We start from the raw sequence: 21,196 nt of genomic DNA, 5'->3' as shown, positions 1-21,196 counted from the left end.
CTGAGGACGTCCGCAGCAGCCTGGGTCTGCTCGGTCCCCGTACAGTCCAGCTCCTCGAGGGTGCAGTTGAAATCCCCACCAGGACCAGGCACTTGCGAGGATGGATGGAGTCGAGGAAAACTGCCGCCTGGTGGAAGAACAATGTTCTCTCCGGGCCAGATGTCGGGGCATAGACTTTGACCAGGTGGAGGGGCAGCCCTTCCCCCTACACCTGGAGATACAGCAGGCGGCCCAGCATGACCTCGATGCTCCCCAGCACCTCGGGCTGCAGGTCTCGGGAGAACAGGGTCGCTACCCCGACCCGATGGGCTGAGAGGTGACTCAGGTGGACCCCGTCTCCCCACCCCAGCTGCCAGCTGGCTTCAGCGGCTGGAGGAGTGTGGGTCTCCTACAAGAAGGTGACAGAGTACGCTCCCCCCCCGAAGGAAGGAGAGCAGTCGGCACCTGTGGAGACCTGACCCGCAGCCCCTGGAATTTAATGAGGCAAAGATGATCGGCGATTTTTGGAGGGCTGGGGAGGATCCTCGCCGGAGGGAGCGCCAACGGCCCCCGTGGGGCCACGCAGCAAGCCGTGACCGACGCCGAAAGCAATTAAGGCATCACGGAAGCCGCGGGCCCGTTGGTAGGCCATGGCATCCCTCCTCCCGGTCCCCTTGCCCTCTTTTAAAAGGGCTCACGGACTCTAGGATGGCTTGGAAGTCACCCCAGCGCTGGAAGGCGAGAGCGACCTTGTTTTTGGACCTGCGAACGTCATCCAAGAACTGGTGTATCTCGCCCGCCAGCGCATGGGGTGCTGGGGTTTTGGGGTGCCGAGCACCCATGAGCCCCATTTTCTTCTGGGCCCCGCGGCCAGAAAAAAAAGTAAAAGCAGGGGGTGGGGTCTAAGTTTGGGGGGGATTGGGGCGGTAGAGGGAGAGCAGCCCTGGAGGTGCTGGGAGTGGGTGGTAGAGCAGAGGCCTCCCTGGCAATCACAGCATCGGGGCCAGACGTGGGTGGACAAGTGTTGAGGGGAGGGGTAGATAGGGGAGGTTGTAAAGGTGTGGAGGATGAGGGTTGAAGGGGAAGGGAAGGGGTCTGGAGGCGGTGGGAGTGGCGGAAGAGGGGGAAGGGGAGGGCCTGGAGGGGGGAGGGTTGCAGATTTTTGGATGGGACATTGATTGGAGAAGGGATCAGGGGTGGGGGTAGGGGCTGGGATGGGAGCGGAGGGGATCTCGGGAGGGAGAACTTCCACGGGCGATGGAAGGGGAATTGGGGTGAGGGGCAAGGTGCCCACGCACTCGGCAGCGGGCACCGACAGGGTAGGGGGAATGGTGTTAGGGTCCTCGGGTCTGAAAGGGGAGGGAGGACATAATGGGAACACCAGTTCTCCCGGGGCATCCGGGGGCGGGCCGACCCCCGCCGGGAGGTCATCCCCGATTGAGAGTGGGGCCGCCCCCTGCGACATCCCAGAGCAGGGAATGGGGGCGGTTACGGGGGTGCTAATGGACGGGGAGGGGGGAGCGAGGAGGGTGGGGAGTAGAGGGACGGCCCGCAGGCCTCCAATATTCTGCCGTGCGCATCCAGGGCAGACGGGGCGAGACCCAGGGCCTCGACATCCTGCGAGAGGAGGGCGAGGCCGAGGCTCACCTCCTCCGGATGCTCCGCAGGGGCAAGCTGGGCAGCGGCGAGAGGGGTGTCAGAGGGGGGCGAGGGGGCGACAGCGGGAGTCTCCGTTTTTTGAGGCTCCGGCTCCGGGGCAGAAGAGGTGGTGTCCTTTATGGCAGCCAGGGCGACCCCGGTCACCCCCGGCAGGTGATCAGTGGACTGGGGCTGGTGGCTCTTATTGGTGCCTTGCTGGGCTCACCCACCCCGTCCTCCGCTGGGGTGGGTGCCGGTCGCGCGCACTTCTTTTTTTTCTTTTTCCCTCTACCAGCACCCAGTCCTCCAAGGAGGGGGGCTGGGCAGCAGAGGACGAAGAGTCAGGGGGCTGAGGCACCAAAGAGGGACGAAGGAAGGGAGGGGACGGGACAGCAGGCAGAAGGGACAGCCCACCCTGGGGTGCGCCCTGCCCAGGTCCTGCTGCCAGCCCTGCCTCCCTCTCCTCCTCTTGTGCCCGCTCGGACGCCAGCGTCCGCTTCTTCTTGCCCAGCACCACCGGTTTGGGCGCCCTCCGAGGCCCGAGCAGCGATGGATCCGTCTGGGGTGAGAGAAGGAGGGGCGGTCCCAGGGTCTGTCACTGTTGGGGCACTGTCGGTCTCATGGTGGGAGGAGAGGAGAAGGGAGGAAGGAAGTGGCTGCCTACCCCTCCCCCACTGGCCAGGCTGAGAACCTGGTCAAGTCGGGACAGGAAAGGAGGACAGAGGGAGGAAAGGGAGGTGCAAGAAAGGCCACAACTCCCAGCACAAGATGGTAAGTGGCTCCTCCCACTGCACTTGGATGTGTGTGGGGGGGGTGAATGAGTGGAAGGGGAGGGGCTCAGGCACCTAACAGAAAGAAAAATGGGGGGGGGCCTGTGGGCTCAAGAAGGGGGGGGGCAAAATGGAAGGGGGGGTAGAACCACCCAAAGGAGGGGGGTTGGGGGGAGGAGTGTGCCCACGGGTGCCAGAGGGTGGGCCCACAACAGCTGCTGCAGAGCCTCACAGGAGCAAGTGGGAAGGGGCAGCTGGTAAGAGTGGGGCTCAGATGGGAAGGGCCCCAGCAGTGGCTGGGTGTGGGAAGGTCAGTGGGAAAGGGGGTGGCTGCAGGGGTGGGGCAGGGACCACACCCTAACACCCCACCAACAACTGTGCAACCACCCCTCTGGAGCCCCCGTGGAGAAGGGCCCCACCCAAACTCACTGCTCCCCAAGCCGCTCCACAGGAGGCTGTGGAGGGGAGCCCAACTGCTGCTTTAAGAAAGCCCCTTACCTCCTCCCAAGCAGTGAGGGTGCCGCAGCTGGCAGGTGAAAGCGTGGAGCCAAAGAGGGGGCCAGCAGTCTCCCCCCAAAGGATGGAAAGGGGGAGCCCTCCTGCTAAGGGGCAGGGGGCAAGAGTCCCCCACACTCCAGCCACCCAGCAGCTCCTGAGAAAACTAGCAGGAAAGGGTCGGGGAGTGGGGGGAGGCAGAAGCAGCCTGCCTGCCGGGGCAGGAGAGAAACTGGCCCAAGAAGACAGCCCCACAGGGGCTGCCCACTCCCAGCACCACACCTGCCCACTTCCCGGTCTCCAGTATGTGTGGAGGGTTATCAAGGTGGGGGATGGACCCCACAAGAGTCCTGCTGGTCTCCTACAGGGTGTGAGCAGCTGCGGAGGGGGCTACCCTGAGAGAATAGGGGCCAGCTGGTCTCACTTAAGCTTGCTTTTAGCAGAACAGAACAGAACAGAACAGAACAGAAGGAGGAGTTTTCCAGAGGCAGCAGGAGGAGGAGAGCAATGCTCATCCACAAGGGGCTAAAGTGCTGCCCAGGAGGCCCTGGGATTGGGGGAAAGGCTAAGCCGGCTCAACACACAGGAGCAGCCAAGCCAGAAGGAAGAACAGGCTGCTGCTGCTGCTGCTCCTGCCACGGCCACTACCTGGAGAAGGTACAGGTGGGGGGACTGGTCTGGGGAAGTGACCCAGGGAAGAGCTGCAGTGCTCATAACAAGGGGAACCCTCCCCACCCACCAGCAGCCACACAGGCCCCCTGGGTTGGAACTGGGAACGAGCGGGGAGGGCCTGTGTCATGATGATGAGGGTTAGCCAGCAGCCTGGGAGTAAAAGGGTTAACCTCCTTTGCCAGGTGTGTTTCGCCTATAGGAATGTAGGTAAGAATTGAATTTTGGCTCCTTCCTCTTCTGTTCTCTGCTTTCTTTTCTTCTTCTTTCCAGCCATGAGGGAGAGAGACACAGAATATCTCCCTCCAAGAACAGGCCCTCCAATCTTCTGTCAGTCGGGTAAAGTTTAGATAGATCTGTTAGGCTTGATTGTGTTTTGGTTTGGGAAGAGGGGTCTGATGTCTGGGCCCTTTTTAGAAATGTTCTTTTACTTTCTTTGTAACTTTGGAATCTAGTCATGAGGTTTGCAACACAAATACTGTTGTCAAAATAAAAGTTCTCTCTTTTTCTTTTTATTAACATGGTATTGGTTAATGTTTGTGTCCTGGTTTTTACTTTTGGGGCTGAGATTACCCAAGTAGTCTCTCCCTGGTTTACTTATTAATACTTGGGTGGTGGCAGCGAATTTTATCCCCAAAATCTAAGGTGTTTAGGATTTTTGCGGAAAGTTTACACCAAAACCTGGTAGATGAGGTTTTGGAGGTACTTTTGCTGGCCCCCACTTCTGCATTTATCTTGCTAGAGTGGGGAAGGAGCCATGACATGGTCGCAGTGGTGTTGAGAACCCAGGATTTTTAAAAGAACACAAGCTTTTCTTTTGTGCTGCAAGATTTGCATTTTTTTCTTTTCTTTTTTCCCCTTTGTTTTTGTTGTTTTGTTTTTGTGCTGCCTCAGGGTGGGGCAGACAGAAGGTTAACTTTTAGCCACACACAGACCATCCCAAAGAGTTGGGTTTTTTTCCTAGCTTTCAGGACAACTGGATGGTTAAGCTAGAAGAGGGCAGGGAAGGAGCCCAGTACATGCTTTTGCGATCGGGCAAAACAGCCCGAGAGAAACCAACCCTTCCTAAACAACACCCTGAGGTGGAAGCAGCCTCAGAGCAAGGCAAGATGTCCAGCTCCAGGGAAGATTCACACCCTGGAGAGGGGAAACAGGAGCATGTTCTGATGAGTCCAAGGGGAAGTGACCTTGAGGAGGCAGGAGGGGTTGGCAGCTGCCCTACTTCCCCCTCCCCAGCTTTCTTTATGTGGGATTATGCCTCAAAGGCAGGCGGGACTCTAACTGACAAAGAGATGGAGTTCCTCATGCACCCCCAAATAAAAAAAACACAGTAAGAGACCTAACAAAGAACCACCGTGGCTAAACAGCCATGTTAAACAGGCAGTGAGAGAGAAAAGGGCAGCTTTTAAAAAGTGGAAGTCAAATCCTAGTGAGGAAAATAGAAAGGAACATAAACACTCCCAAATTAAGTGTCATAATGTAGTAAGAAAAGCCAAAAAAGAGTTTGAGGAACAGCTAGCCAAAAATTCAAAAAATGATAGTAAAATGTTTTTTAACTACGTTAGAAGCAGGAAGCCTGCTAAAAAAGCAGTGGGGCCCTTGGACGATAAAGATATAAAAGGAGCGATCAAGGAAGAAAGTGCCCTTGCGGAGCGATTAAATGATTTCTTTGCTTCAGTCTTCACGGCTGAGGATGTTACAGAGGTTCCTAAATCTGAGCCAGCCTTTTTAGGTGACAAATCTGAGGAACTCTCTCAGATTGAAGTGACATTAGAGGAGGTTTAGGAGTTAATTGAAAAGCTGAATAGTAACAAGTCTCCAGGACCAGACGGTATTCACCCAAGGGTTCTGAAAGAACTCAAATGTGAAATTGTGGAGTTATTAACAGTGGTTGGTAACCTATCCTTTAAATCCGCTTTGGTATCCAATGACTGGAAGACGGCCAATATAACGCCAATATTTAAAAAAGGCTCTAGAGGAGACCCTGGCAATTATAGACCGATAAGTCTAACATCAGTACCAGGCAAATTAGTAGAAATAATAGTAAAGAATAAAATTGCAAGGCACGTGGAACAGCACGAATTGTCGGGCAAAAGTCAGCATGGTTTCTGCAGAGGGAAGTCGTGTCTAACTAATCTATTAGAATTCTTTGAAGGGGGTTAATAAACATGCGGACAAGGGGCACCCAGTGGACATAATATACCTAGATTTCCAGAAGGCCTTTGACACGGTCCCACACCAAAGGCTTTTATGTAAATTAGGCGGTCATGGGATAGGAGGAAAGATCCTTTCATGGATCGGGAATTGGTTAAAAGACAGAAAACAAAGGGTGGGAATATATGGTAAATTTTCACAATGGAGGAGGGTGACTAGTGGTGTTCCGCAGGGGTCAGTCCTGGGACCGATCCTGTTCAACTTCTTCATCAATGATCTAGAAAATGCGGTAAGCAGTGAGGTGGCAAAGTTTGCAGATGACACCAAGTTGTTCAGGACAGTCAAAACCAAAAGGGATTGTGAAGAACTACAAAAAGATCTCAGCAAACTGAGTGATTGGGCAGCAAAATGGCAAATGAAATTTAATGTGGGTAAGTGTAAGGTAATGCATGTTGGAAAAAATAACCCAAATTACACGTACTACATGATGGGGTCAAATTTAGCTACGACAGATCAGGAAAGGGATCTTGGAGTTATAGTGGATAGTTCTCTGAAGACATCCACGCAGTGTGCAGCGGCAGTTAGTTAAGCAAATAGGATGTTAGGAATTATTAAAAAAGGGATCGATAATAAGACAAAAGATATCATACTTCCCCTATATAAAACTATGGTACGCCCACATCTTGAGTACTGCGTGCAGATGTGGTCTCCTCACCTCAAAAAAGATGTATTGGCATTAGAAAAGGTTCAGAAAAGGGCGACTAAGATGATTCGGGGCTTGGAACGGGTCCCATACGAGGAGAGGCTAGAGAGACTGGGGCTTTTCAGTTTGGAAAAGAGGCGATTGAGGGGCGATATGATAGAGGTATATAAAATCATGAATGGTGTGGAGAAAGTGAATATGGAAAAATTATTTACCTTTTCCCATAATACCAGAACTAGGGGACACCAAATGAAATTGATGGGTAGTAGGTTCAAAACTAATAAAAGGAAATTTTTCTTCACACAGTGCACAGTCAACCTGTGGAACTCCTTGCCCGAGGAGGCTGTGAAGGCCAGGACTCTATTAGGGTTTAAAAAAGAGCTTGATAAATTTTTGCAGGTTAGGTCCATAACTGGCTATTAGCAGGGATAAAGTATGGTGCCCTGGCTTTCAGAACAAGGGCAGGAGATGGATGGCAGGAGATAAATCACTTGATCATTGTCTTCTGTTCTCCTTCTCTGGGGCACCTGGCATTGGCCACCGTCGGCAGATGGGATGCTGGGCTGGATGGACCTTTGGTCTGACCCAGTATGGCCATTCTTATGTTCTTATGTTCTTTTGTTCACATGGGGGACAGGCGTGCACAAGTAAACCTGGCCGAGATAGCCGCAGAGACGAGGAGCGCGGAACTAGAGGCCCAAGTTGCGCTGGAAAAAGCTAAGCGGCGGATGTTTCAGGTATTCCACCCAACAACCCCATCACCATTCTGCCCCCCCAGGAGACTCCCTGTGTACCAAGTAGGGGATGATGTTGATGACTGTTTCCTCAACTTTGAGAAGGCCTGCCATGGTTACAACATTCCTCCTTGTCAGTACATGATGGACTTAAGATCAGGAATCACTGATCCTCTATTAGTGGTGGCAGCTGACCTGCCAGGGGGCCTGGCAAATGATTATGAACTGTTTAAGCAAGAGGCCAGACTCAGGATGGGACTTACTCTAAACAGGCCCGGTGTCGCTTCAGGGCCTCCAAGTGGACCCCAACCATACCCTTCCCCAAACATGCCAGTCGTGTACTACAAAAACTGGGAAACATGGCTCTCTGGAGAGAAAGCCCACACCCAGGAAGAAATATCTCTCTTGATTCAGATGGAAACAGTTCCTTCAGGGGGTTCCGGGAGAAATTAGAGGATACATCCTGGATGGAAAACTGAAAAACCTGAGAGAGGCAGGAATACTCAGTGCCCAATGGATTGAGCTGAGGGGGAAAAGCAGCCAGGAGAGCAGTCCGAGAGGGACCTTCAACAACTGGGAACCATCCAGACCCCCACTTTGCAGGAAAGAGCCCGACACACCTCCAGCAAGACTCTGGGGTTTGCCCTGTCCCTCCATTTCATGCCCTGGGAACCTTCCACGCTCCAGTGGTGCACCCATGGTGCGATGCTTTAAATGGAATGAAATGGGGCATGTCAAGGCCAACTGTCCCAAGAGAACCAATAGGCTACAGCTCATCACTCTGGGATTGCCTCCAGAAGCCTCAGGCCCCGATGTCTCACAGATCCCCACAGAGCAGCGGGAGACTGTGAGTGTGGGAGGGTGAGAGATAGTTGCATGGAGGGACACCGGAGCACAGGTGTCAGCGATCCACCAATCTCTAGTGGACCCAAAGGCCATAGACCCACAGACACTGGTCACCATTCAACCCTTCAAGGATAACCCCTTTGACCTGCCTACTTCCTAGTTACCAGTGCAGTACAAGGGCTGGTCAGGGACTAGAACTTTTGCAGTCCATGATGACTACCCTGTTCCTATGCTTCTGGGGGAGGATTTAGCCAACCATGTGAACCAGGTTAAGAGGGTGGGAGTGATCACACGAAGGAAGGCTAACCAGACCTCCACACCTTAAAAACTCTCCAGAGCCTAATAGGGATCAGGCTGTATATCCAGACACCCTGGCTCCTGCAGTGATGGTGCCTGAACTCAGACCAGTAGCTGCAAACACGGCCTGTGACCCAGTTCCTGAGCCCCAGGCCAGGTTGGCTCCAGAACCAGAGGGGTTGGCACAGCCAGTGCCAGGGTCAGAGTTGGCCAAGTGGCACACCATGGAGTCGGCGGGGACAGCTGAATCTACAATGCTCCCCCATACACCAGAAGAAAGTGATCCCTCCTCTGTACAGGTGCCCTCTGCTCCAAAATTGCCTCTTGTGGGACGTGATCTGACATCTCCAGCTCTCAGAGACCAGTTCAAGGCAGAACAAGAAGGAGATGAGAGGCTCCAAGGATCTTGGACAGCAGCCAGAAATGACCCACTGCCTCTCAGCCCTTCGAACAGAACTAGGTTTGTGGTAGAAAGAGGACTTTTATACCGGAAGTCCCTTTCCCATGAGCACCAAGAGGACTGGCATCCTCAGAGACAGTTGGTGGTCCCTACTAAGTAACAGGAAAAGAACTGAGGCTTAGCCCATGATCATCCTCATGGCCATGCTGGGGTGAGCCGAACCAAAGCACGTTTGAGAATGTCATTCTACTGGGAGGGGATGGGAAAGGAGGACAATAGCTAATACTAATCTGGAGGTATAAATTGTCCCCAAAATGGCAATGATTGTGTGTGAGAAGAAAGTAACAGAGGTCAGACAGCAGACTGGCTGTGGTGGCATCAGGGATGGTGTTCCTGATCGCTTGTAATCCATTTTTATGTGGAATATGTATGTACAGAGCCTCTCCATCCATTGTGGCAAGGATGGCGTTATCAGGAACTTTTCCGCTGTTTTGTAATTTCCTCAGGAAGTCGGTGGTACCTCAGATATAGCTGGGAGCCTTGGTGGCATAGGCTTTGAGCAGGGAGTCCACGTAACTGGATAGTGCGGTGGTAAGGGTGCCAATACCTAAAATGTTAGGGCGTCCAGGGTTTCCAGGATTGTGGATTTTGGGAAGTCAAGAGAATAATCCAGGCTGCAGCTCAGATGGTGTGTGTGAGTTAATGGGGTCCCGAGTAGCAGGAGGGAGTTCCTTCAGTAGTTGTTGTAATTTCCTTTGGAATTCCCAAGTGGGATCAGCGGAGAGAGGTCTGTAAAATGTGGTTTTGCAGAGTTGTCTGACTGCCTCCTGTTCCTAGTCTGACTTCTTCAGGATGACAACAGCACCCCCCTTGTCAGCTGGTTTGATTAGGCTGTCTTGGTTCTTTTTGAGACTCTGGACAGCATAGCGTTCATCGTAGTTGAGCTTGTGTCTCCTTTGGCATTGTTTGTGTATAATGTCAGACTGAGCACGGTTGCGGAAGCAGTGTACGTAGAAGTCCGGACTTTCACTACCAGGCTCAGGGGGAGTCCACCTAGAGTTCTTCTTCTTTTGTTGTTGGTGGGGGGGGGTCGAGAGAGTCAGACTGTTGTTGCTAGGTGTGCTGGAAAAATTCCTTTAGACGGAGGCGGCGGAAGAAGGCTTCAGCGTCCCCACAGAATTGTATGAAGTTTGTGGGGGAAGTAGGGCAGAAGGAAAGAGCCCGGGATAAGAGAGACTCCTCTGCGGGGCTCAGCTGGTAGCTTGAGAGGTTAACAATGTTGTTGGTCGAGCTACTGTTGTTGTGGTTGAAGTATCCTGAGGACTGAAGTAATGAAGAAAATTTATTCTCTTTTCTTTTTTGTAGAGAGAGGAAGTGTGTTTTCTAAATATCTTGTCTGGCACTGGTAAAGTTTCGTACTGTGGGGTCTTGTGTGGATGCCTGTTGGTTGAGGATAATTTCAAGTTGAGAGAGTTCATTTTTGATCATCTTTTGTTTATTGTAGAGGCTTTTGATCGAGTGGTTCCGCAGTTTCTTAGAAAGCGTGTTGCGTAGATGTTGACTGTAGTCAGTGTTGTATGTTGATTGTAATGGGTTTTTCACAGCCAGTCCCTTGGGTATAATGCCCATTTTCTTGCATTTGGAGAGAAAGATGATGTGTGTCTGGATCTGGGAGAGTTTTTTCGTGTAGTTGATAGATCTCCGTTCCAAACGGCTAAATGTAGTCTAGCCTTGCATGTAGAATAGTAACAGAGAGTAAGCCTTGCTAGTCTCTACACTATCAAAACAAAAAGCAGTCAAGTAACATTTTAAAGACTAGCAAAATAGTTGATTAGGTGAGCTTTCGTGGGACAGACCCACTTCTTCAGACCATATCGAGCCCAGAAGAGACTCAATCTTTAACACACAGAAACCAAAAACAGTAAGTAAGGAGGACAAATCAGAAAAAGATAATCAAGCTGAGCAAATCAGAGAGTAGAGGGGTAGGGGGGAAGATCAAGAATTCGATTGAGTTAAGTACGCAGACGAGTCCCTTTTGTGACTCAGAAAGTTCACATCCTGATTTAAACCATGCATTAATGTTCCGACTTGGAATATCAATGTCAATTCGTCCGCTTCCCTTTCTGCAAAGGAGCAATAATCCCTTTTCAGGAACACACATACCTTGAGGTCCTTGACAGAATGGTCCATGCCGTTAAAATGTTGACGAACTGTTTTGTGGCTCTGGAGTGTTTTAATGTCTGTTTTGTGCCCGTTGACCCTTCGTATAAGGGAGTTTGAAGTCTGTCCAATATACTAAGCATCTGGGCATTGTTGACACATGATGGCCCATACGATATTATTAGAGGAGCATGAGAAAGTGCCGGTGATTGTGTGAGTAACCTGGTTCGGTCCAGCGATGGTGTTTGCGGAGAAGAGGCGTGGACAAAGCTGGCAGCGGGCTTTGTTGCAGGGAAAGGTTCCAGGACTGGTGTTCCTGGGGTATAGACTGTGGCTGTTAGTAAGGATCCTCGTGAGTCTGGGGGGTTGTCTGTAGGAGAGAACCGGCAAGTCACCCAGGGCCTTCTGGAGTGTAGCATCCTGATTAAGACTAGGCTGTAGGTCTTTAAGAATTGGTTGCAGTGGTCTGAGCTGGGGGCTGGAAGTGATGAGCAGTGGTGTTCTGTTCTTGGCTTTTTTGGGCTGATCTTGGAGTAGCTGGTTTCTAGGTACGCGTCTGGCCCTGTCGATTTGTTGATTTACTTCTCCTGGTGGGTAACTCAGGTTTATGAATATTTGGTCAAGTTCTTGTAGTTTTTGGTGTCTGTCATTTGGATCAGAGCAAATGCCCTTATACCTAAGAGCTTGACTGTAAAGAATGGATCTAGTCACGTGTGCAGGATGGAAACTGGAAGGGTGTAGCTAAGTAGAGCGATCAGTAGGTTTTCGGTACAGTGTGGTACTGATCAGGCCATCCTTGATTAGTACTGTAGTGTCCAGGAAATGTGTCTCTTGCATGTTGTAATCGAGGCATAAGTTGATGGTGGGGTGTAGATTGTTCAAGTCCCTGTAGAATTGTTGTAGAGGCTCTGTGCCATGGGTCCACATCATAAAGATGTCATGAATGTATGTTAAGTAGAGGAGTGGTAATGGGGGACGAGAGCTGAGGAATCGTTGTTCCAAGTGAGCCATAAATAGATTAGCATATTGTGGGGCCATGCGGGTGCCCATTGCAGCTCGACTAATCTGGAGGTATAAATTGTCCCCAAAACGGCAATGATTGTGTGTGAGAAGAAAGTAACAGAGGTCAGACACCAGACTGGCTGTGGTGGCATCAGGGATGGTGTTCCTGATGACTTGTAATCCATCTTTAATGGCATATGTGTGTACAGAGCCTGTCCATCCATTGTGGCAAGGATGGCGTTATCAGGAACTTTTCCGCTGTTTTGTAATTTCCTCAGGAAGTCGGTGTTACCTCGGATATAGCTGCGAGCGTTGGTAGCATAGGCTTTGAACAGGGAGTCCACCTAACTGGATAGTGCAGTGGTAAGGGTGCCAATACCTGAAATGTTAGGGCGCCCAGGGTTTCCAGGTTTGTGGATTTTCGGAAGTCAAGAGAATAATCCAGGCTGCGGCTCAGATGGTGTGTGTGAGTGAATGAGGTCCCGAGTAGCAGGAGGGAGTTCCTTCAGTAGTTGTTGGAATTTCCTTTGGAATTCCCAAGTGGGATCAGCGGAGAGAGGTCTGTAAAATGTGGTGTTGGAGAGTTGTCTGGCTGCCTCCTTTTCGTAGTCTGACTTCTTCAGGATGACAACAGCACCCCCTTTGTCAGCTGGTTTGACTCTGATGTCTTGGTTCTTTTTGAGACTCTGGACAGCATAGCGTTCAGCGTAGTTGAGCTTGTGTCTCCTTTGGCATTGTTTGTGTATAATGTCAGACTGAGCACGGTTGCGGAAGCAGTGTCCGTAGAAGTCCGGACTTTCACTCCCAGCCTCAGGGGGAGTCCACGTAGAGTTCTTCTTCTTTTGTTGTTGGTGCGGGGGTCGAGAGAGTCAGACTGTTGTTGCTAGGTGTGCTGGAAAAATTCCTTTAGACGGAGGCGGCGAAAGAAGGCTTCAGCGTCCCCACAGGATTGTATGAAGTTTGTGGGGGAAGTCGGGCAGAAGGAAAGACCCCAGCATAAGAGAGACTCCTCTGCGGGACTGAGTTGGTAGTTTGAGAGGTTAACAACTTTGTTGGTCAAGCTACTGTTGTTGTGGTTGAAGTATCCTGAGGAATGAAGTAATGAAGAAAATATATTCTCTCTTCTTTATTGTCGATGGAAGAAGAGTGTTTTCTAAATATCTTGTCTGGCACTGGTAGAATTTTGTCATGTGGGGTCTTGTGTGGATGCCTGTTCGTTGATGATAATTTCAAGTTCAGACAGAAAGAGTCCTGAGAGCTGATTCTCAGGTCTCCCACTTCTTTGGAAGCTGGCAGCCTGCATGCATGCAAAAAAAGTTTCTTTTTAGATCTCACGCTTTCCTCGCTGCTTTGACCTGCAGCATCGGACCTTTTGGGGACACTGTACCCCAGTAGAAAGTGGCTTCCCCGACAACTGGCACTGTGAGCAGGATGGCTTGGAACTCCAACTGGAGAGGTGGACGATGAGGAACAGGATCGGGCCACAGCATGCATTTGAAGGGTAAGGGATCCATTTAAAATCCCCTGGTCTGCCTCCCTGTTCTCATCCCCGACTGTACCAGCTGGAGTAAGAGTCATCTTTTGTTCCTAAATTTTCTCCAGGAAGCTTGAGAGAGATTTAAAACGTTGGGTATAGCTAGCATAAGGTATTGGGTTGGTGCTGACTGATTGGTGGCGAGTCCAAGCGCATGATTTTGAGTGAGTGAAATCCAGAGCAGAACCACAGCTGCTGAAAGCAAGGGAGGTTTCTCCCCGGTGCGTAAGAAGTGTGAGTGAAGCTGACAGTCTGTCTGGACTCCCACACTATCCTTGGAGAGGGTCGTGTTGCTGGACTCCTCTGCTGCCCTTTTAGAGGGTTGTGCTTCTGGGCTACTGTGCTGTCCTCGGATGGGTGGAAATCCAAGTGATACATGATACTGTGTTATCGTGGTTTGGAATCCTCCCTCGATATGGTCTCCAACTGAGGGGAAAGGCATCTCATAGCCTGGGACTCCCTTGTCTCAGATGATCAGAATTTACAGTGAGCTAGGGAAATTGCCAGCAGGTTTGAAACTTAGGAGACAAGAAATTGATGAACATTTGGAATGGCTATGCTTACGGGAATGCCTGGAAACAGTGGCCACTAGAGGGCAGTTATGATTTGGAAACGCTTGCCTATCTTAGAGGTTTCCTCGAGGAAACAAATCCTAACCAGCTGGAATGTTGGTACCTCTGGGAGGATGTGGCAGAAAAGAAGAACCACCAAAGCATAATGGCTAGCCAGAAAGACTTTATTGAAAAGCTGCAGCAACAATTGGGTACTCTAAGGAAACAGCCCGATTCCCCAGAATCACCGTCTGTGCCCCCCACTCTACTCAGCAACGGCACAATTATATCCTCAGTTGCCTGAGAATAAGGCTGCCCCAGCACCAGTCCCTGACCTGCCAGAGGACCTTCTGGATCTGTGGACAGCTGGCTACCGCCACCACTGCCTCCCACACATCCACCGCCTCCACCAGATCAGGCTTCTTCTGCACAAATAAGCCAGACACTGCCTAATCAATCAGAGCAGGCCCCATCTCTGCGCCAGAGAGAAGCACCCTTCACCCCACTTGAACCGGGCCATCCTGATATGATTTATGACCCCATTAAGCCCCTAAGGGAACATGCTCTTCAGGAGTTGATTCCTAGCTTTAACCGTGAGTTGCTTTAAGCTGGTTGGAAGCCAACCGGTATTTGCACGGACACAAACATTGTTATAACTGCGAAGGCTGCTTGCCCATTTGAAGTTTCCTTTCAGCGACGCTGCTTCCCGACTTTGTGTAAGAGCTCACAAGAGTTGTCACCAGCCCTCGATATTTCTGATGAGGGAAACTCATCACAAGTCATCGCGGCTCCCCTTAGTATATTTCCAGGGGCTTCAGGAGAGGCTCCACAGCGGATCCACATCCTATGGGCTGCTGCTGACATTTTAAACTTGAAGAGCATTTTGCTTCCTTTCCAAGACGACCCCCAAGGATTCCGTGAGGAAATACAAAGGCTTCTTAACATTTATAACCCCGCTCATCGGGGTAATCTGCCTCCACATGACTATGCAGCTTTAATTCGGCAAGCTCAGTTAGCAGCCCCAGATCATGAGGGCGCTCAACGGCCGAATGATTTTCTCCCTGATCCACCCCCCCCACTAATCATAATGAGCAAAATGATTTGAACAATGACTTGAAGGGATTCCTTAATGCAATTACAGAGTTTCTCCCAGTGCGGCAGGACTGGTCAAAAATACAAGCTGTTTAGCAAAAGCCAGATGAACCTCCTGTCTCATACATTGAACGCCTCCTGTCTGCCTTTCGAAAATTTTCCTAAATTGACCCAGAAGTGGAAGATAATCATCCCATTATTATCACAGTTATAGTGGACAATCTCCTCCCTGAAATCAGAGACAGGAAATAAAAATAACGTTGTAGGCTCGAGAGAGCACACAATCCCTCACATTCAGGGGGCAGCAATGCAGTTTTGGGAAAGCTTGCAAGCTGACAAAGCAAAGAAAAAGGAATTAGAAACACTTCTCATGGCCATGCAAATAGCAGATCTGAAGAAAAAGCAGAACCCTAAACAGCGCCCAACTTATGCACCACCGTCACCTAGAAGCTGAAACTTTTTTCTATTTTCTGGCTGACTGAACGTTCCCCAACAACAACAGCAATGCTCGCTAGCTCAGCCCCAGGGACCCCTAAGAACTGGGCAGTGTCATTAATGCGGCAAAAATGGCCACTGGAAAAATGAATGCCACAAACACCAGCAGGACATGGCACAACAAAATCGGGGTCTCTTACAACACCAGAGACAGCTCAATCCTACTGCTGCTCCTTGGCCTGATCCTCCGAGCAGCCAAGATCTGCTTCCACAGACTATCCCCACGTGTTCGCCACTTGGGAACTGACCAACATTCTGCCTGTAATTATGAACAGTACCGTGAGGTCCTCACATTACCCCTTCGGACTTCCCCACAAGTTTCTGAACCATTTTATCTCAATACCTGTGAACGGACAACCCTACACAATTTTCCTTGACACTGGAGCGACCCTTTCCACTTTTAGACCATCTGAAACCTCACGCCAAAAAGCTTCTTCTGTGATGAATGTTGTGGGAATAGGAGGTCAGTGTATTCCCCCTCCAGTCTCAGAAACCACACCTGTGACTACTGGGCCCTTGTCAGCTGAACATTCTTTCCTGTTCTCTCCCTGTTCTGCAAACCTTATGGGATGTGACTTATTGTGTAAATTGGGAGCAAACCTCTATTGTAGAGAGGAAGGGATATTTGTTGACCTTCCTCCCTATCAGACTCCAACTTTGATGGCATTACCACTCTCAGTGGAATCTCAGATGTCCCAGAGACTTTGTGGACAGCCCATGCAAATGAAGTTGGGTTGCTAGCCTCTGCAACACCAGTGCAAATAACATACAAACACAACATGCCTTTCCCAAGGGTACCCCAGTATCCGTTGTCTAGGGAGGCAGAAGAGGGCATTAAGCCTGTAATCTCTTCCCTCCTTGAACAAGGGATACTTGTTTACACAACCTCACCATGTAACACACCTATACTACCTGTGAAGAAGGAAGGAAAATTTGATAACCAGAGTAAACAAATTTATAGGTTTGTGCAAGACCTGAGAGCCATCAACAAATTTGTAATCCCCAGGTTTCCAGTAGTACCTAACCCTGCTACTCTTCTTTCCTCTGTTCCACCCACATCTAAATGGTTCTCTGTAATAGATTTATGTTCTGCCTTCTTCTCTATTCCAGTGCATGAGTATTCCCAGTTCCTCTTTGCCTTTTCTTTTCAGGGTCGTCAGTTAACCTGGACACGTCTTCCCCAAGGTTATTGTGACAGCCCTACCCTGTTTTCTCAGTTTCTGAAAGCTGATCTTGATTCCATAACTCTCCCCTGTGGGTCTGCACTAGTTCAGTATGTGGATGATGTGTTAATTGCCAGTGAGACTGAGGAAAAATGTAGAACTGATATTTTGCATGCGTTAAAATGCCTGGCTGAAAGAGGTCATAAGGCCTCCAAAGCCAAATTGCAATTTGCTGAACAACAGGTTCAGTACTTGGGACATTTACTTTCAGGAGATGGCCTCCAGTTAACACCTGAGGGGATCTCACAAGTACTCTCCATTCCTCGCCCATGAACCAAATGTCAGGTACGCAAATTTCTGGGTGCTGCTGGATATTGCAGACAATGGATTCCTAATTTCCCTGTGCTCACCAGACCCCTGACTGAGCTACTTTTAGATGCAGCCTCTGATCCTGTGGAATGGTCTACAGATTGCGAATTTGCACTTGGGCTACCCAACTGTCTGAAACCTTTTACCCTATTTTGTCATGAGCAGGATGGAATTGCATCAGGGCTTCTCTGCCAACCCATTGGGTCCACACTCTACCCAGTAGCTTTATTTTTCAGCAACCCTGGATTCAGTAGCCTGTGGGTTTCCACCCTGCCTACGAGCAGTTGCAGCTGCTGCTGAATTACTTGAAAAAGCTCAACCTATCACATTAGGACACAGTGTTATCCTGCAGGTCCCCCATGCTGTCTCCTGCTCTCTTGCAGCGACACCGCACCCAGAATCTGTCCGTTCAGAGACAGACCCGCTATGAAAATGTTATCCTTCCTTCTCCAAATGTTGTCATTCAAAGGTGTAATGTGCTTAACCCAGCTACTCTTTTTCCTTTACCCTCTAATGGTGAACCTCATATCCACGACTGTGAAGAGCTGCTTGAACACTGTGTTAAGCCTTGCCAAGATCTGTCTGATCAACCCCTGGAAAATGCAGATCTGGTACTGTACACCGATGGGTCATGTAAAAGAAATCCATCTGGTGAACTGCAGACTGGGTATGCCGTGTTTTCAGATAATGATGTTCTAGAAGCATTTTCTCTCCCCGGTATCAGATCAGCTCAAGCAGCTGAACTTATCGCTTTAACCCGTGCATGTCTCCTAGCTTCTGGACAGTCTGCTGCTATTTACAGTAACTCAAAATATGCTTTCTCTGTTTGTCATGCTACAGAACAACTTTGGAAACAGCGAGGTTTCCTTACCTCCTCTGGCTCTGCTGTCTCCCATGGTCCCCTTATCTCCCAACTTCTCGATGCCATTCAGCTCCCTATGTCCCTCTCCATTACCCATTGCCTGGCTCACACAGGTGCCACTGATCCTGTTTCTATGGGCAATGCAGGTGCTGATGCTGCGGCCAGACATGCAGCAGCACATGGACTTCCGGCTCCTTTTCAGATTCTGGTCTCTCTCTCTCTCTCCCTGTTTCGTTGCAGGACCTGATAGAGCTACAGAAGGCTGCTCCACCTGCAGAGAAAAATCTCTGGGAGAAAGCAGGCTGCTCCTTATCCCCAGCAGGGATCATGGTTGCACCTGACGGTCGCCTGGTCGCCCCAAGATCTCTTACACGACAGCTTGCTCAGGTGTCTCACTAGATGACACACATGAGCAAAAGGAGGGTGGCCTCAGAGATCCTAAAAAAATGGTACGCCCCAGGCATGCACATAGAAGCTGCAAGGATATCTAATTCATATATGATTTGTAAGCAGTTTAATGTTGCAGGAGGAGAAACTACAGCTCCAAGCGCCACTCCATGGCCAGAAGGACCATTTCAGTATTTGCAAGTAGACTTTATTGAACTTCCAAAATGTATGATGTATCAGTATTGCCTTGTTATAGTGTGTGTGTTTAGTGGCTGGATTCAGAGTTTCCCTTGTAGAAAAGCAGATGCTGTGACTGTACCTAAGAAGTTGTTGACTGAGATCATTCCCAGATTTGGTGTGCCCTTACGAATTGATTCTGACCGAGGGAGCCACTTCACTGCGTCCCTTATGACTGCCATCTGCAAGGCTTTAAATGTCTCTCAGCAGTTCAATACCCCATAGCACCCACAGGCCAGCGGCCACACAGAAAGAAGGAACCTTGACATAAAACGGCGGTTAGGGAAAATCTGTGCTGACACCGGACTGAAGTAGCCAGAAGCCCTACCCTTTGTGCTAATGCATCTTAAAAATACATCTAATAGAAAACACAACCTCACACCCCATGAAACAGTGTTTGGCTGACCCATGGCAGTGGGACTATCACCCCCTAGAGTTGTAAAAAGTTTAAGTGAGGAGTTTGACTCTTGAACAGAATTTGTTATCCAACTAACTAAGCTTGCTTCCAGCTTACATTTGCAGGTGAAAGAAGCCCTCCCAGTACCTACTGATGTACCGTGCCACAACATCCGACCAGGTGACTAATGCTTGTGAAGGAACATCGCAGAAAGAACTGCCTTGCAGCCCGGTGGGAAGGACCAGTCCAAGTGCTGCTTGTCACCCACACAGCAGTGAAGGTAAAGGAGCGCCCCTCATGGATCCACGCAAGTCATGTATGCCGAACTGTAGTCCCGGCAGAGCTGATTGACCCCGTTACCCAGAACCCCTCCCTGGAGGAATCAACTGAGGACGAGGTTCAGCAGACCGAGGAGGCAGACTCCCAAGCCAGACTGCTAGCAGACAGGCCTCCACCAGGAGCTTTAAGTTATAAACTGAAAAGTAGAACTGTGCCACCAAATAACTGCACCACGAAAGAACTGCAGGTAATCCTAACACCCTGTAACTTCCATAAAAAGGAATCTTCCTGCAGTATTGAGTGAATTAAAAGACTACGAAATCTGGAAGAGTGCCTGCAGAGGCAAGCCAAAGAATACTAAATGACTGAGCTTTACTAAGGGGACTGTTGTGCTATTTGCTTACTGATTACTGTGCTATTACTATCCTTTCTATTTTAGAGATTTAAGATCCTATAATAAGATGAGTTAAGTATCTTAGCAGAAGAATAATACCTAAGATTGTCCAAAATCGAATTAGAGTGATACTCCTGTGGAGTATCAAAGGGGGGATTTGTGGGGGAAAAAGGAAAAAGAAAAACTGCTGTAGGGGTTAAAATTTTTACTTTTGCACAATAACCAGACCCCACTCTGTGAGAGGAAATTAGGGGGTCATCTGCACCTCTTTGAAGTTGTTACCTTGTCACTTAGAGACAATTTACCTTGAAGACTCCTTTGTTTTGGTCATCATGTACCTTTGATGGGTAAACTGAAGTCAGCAGAGCTGGTGTTTGCAGACAGATCTCAGGATAACTTGGCTGAGACTTTGGTATGTTAAAGAAGACAATTAATTACCAAACTATCAAAACAAACTGTATAAAAAGGCCTGAAAACTGATTCTCAGGGCTCCCACTTCTCTGGAAGTTGGCAGGCTGCATATATGCAAATAAACTTTCCTTTTAGATCTCACTCTTGCCTCACTGGTTTGACCTCCAGCCTCGGACCTTTGGGGAATACTGTACCCCAGGGGAAAGTGGCTTCCCCAACAGTAGCAGGGGCTCTGTGAGGAGGTGTTCCCCTGCGGCAGCCCCGAAGGGCCTGGCAGCTGCGAGAAGCCGCCAGGCACGGAGGCGGTCCTGGTAGAAGACCAGCAGCTCCGAGAGGCCTTGCGGATGGTCTCTCAGGGATAAATGCTCAATGCCGGACTATCTGCACTGTTGGTGTTAGTAATGACAAGTGCCTGCAGGGCCTGGAGGCGGAAGACGTGGACCTGAGTGCACAAGCAAGTCAGGCCCTTCCCTCCCTCCTATGGGGGAAAAGGGAAAACCCCTGCAGAGACCCAGTGCAGTCCTGGCCAGAAGAACTCCAGGGTTGACCTCTGGAACTGGGCCAGGAACTCCGGGGGTGGGACCAGGGTGTTGAGATGGTGTCAGAGCATGGACAGCATCATCTATTTAAACACCAGTGCCCTCTCGCGCAGGGAGAGACACCGGAGCAGTCGTGTCCACCTCCGCATCCGCTCAACCACCCTGCTCCTCTAAACTTGCCAGTTTTTCGGTGGAGAGGGATGCATTTCGGATAAAAAGATGCCAAGATAGAGCAGCGGACCTGCGCTCCATTGGATGGCCTGAAGCATGGGTGGGAGGCAGCCCGCCTGCCATCCAGTCCCGACCACCAGGCCAGAGCTCTTGACCCAGCTGACCCGGGCAGAGGAGGCTGCCGAGTAAAGAGCTTGGCAGGCCTCCAGGCGCGCCACGTCTCCTGGATCATGAATCACTAGGAGGACGTCGTCGGCATACGCCGACAGGACCAGCTGCATCCTCACCTATGGAAGCACCATCCCTGTCACCCTTCAGCGAAGGAGGCATAGGAAGGGTTCAATTGCCAGGGCGTAGAACTGGCCTGAGAGCGGGCAGCCATGTCGTACTCCTTGTCCGAAGCTGACCGGGGTGGTCTGGGTCCAGTTCAGCTTGACCATGCACTCTGAGCACTCTGAGGCCGCGTAC

At 50.2% G+C, this 21,196-nt stretch overlaps 1 long non-coding RNA gene across 3 annotated transcripts; it reads left to right on the top strand.

The window, feature by feature from the left end:
• Positions 1-3,455: 3,455 nt before the first annotated feature.
• LOC142004717 (uncharacterized) lies at positions 3,456-20,153 on the top strand. Of its 3 annotated transcripts, none has more exons than XR_012643020.1 (6): positions 3,456-3,539; positions 7,046-7,145; positions 13,209-13,348; positions 16,954-17,027; positions 18,154-18,362; positions 19,047-20,153. It is a non-coding gene; the product is annotated as an uncharacterized LOC142004717 (long non-coding RNA). The 3 variants fall into 3 exon arrangements; XR_012643018.1 differs by having other exon boundaries at positions 18,440-20,153; XR_012643019.1 differs by lacking the exons at positions 3,456-3,539; positions 7,046-7,145; positions 13,209-13,348 and adding an exon at positions 13,900-15,982 and having other exon boundaries at positions 16,954-18,362; positions 18,440-20,153.
• Positions 20,154-21,196: the final 1,043 nt, after the last annotated feature.

The sequence above is a fragment of the Carettochelys insculpta genome, chromosome 32 (genome assembly GCF_033958435.1).
Source record: "Carettochelys insculpta isolate YL-2023 chromosome 32, ASM3395843v1, whole genome shotgun sequence".
NCBI lineage: Eukaryota > Metazoa > Chordata > Testudines > Carettochelyidae > Carettochelys > Carettochelys insculpta.
This window is presented reverse-complemented; position numbering and strand designations above follow the sequence as displayed.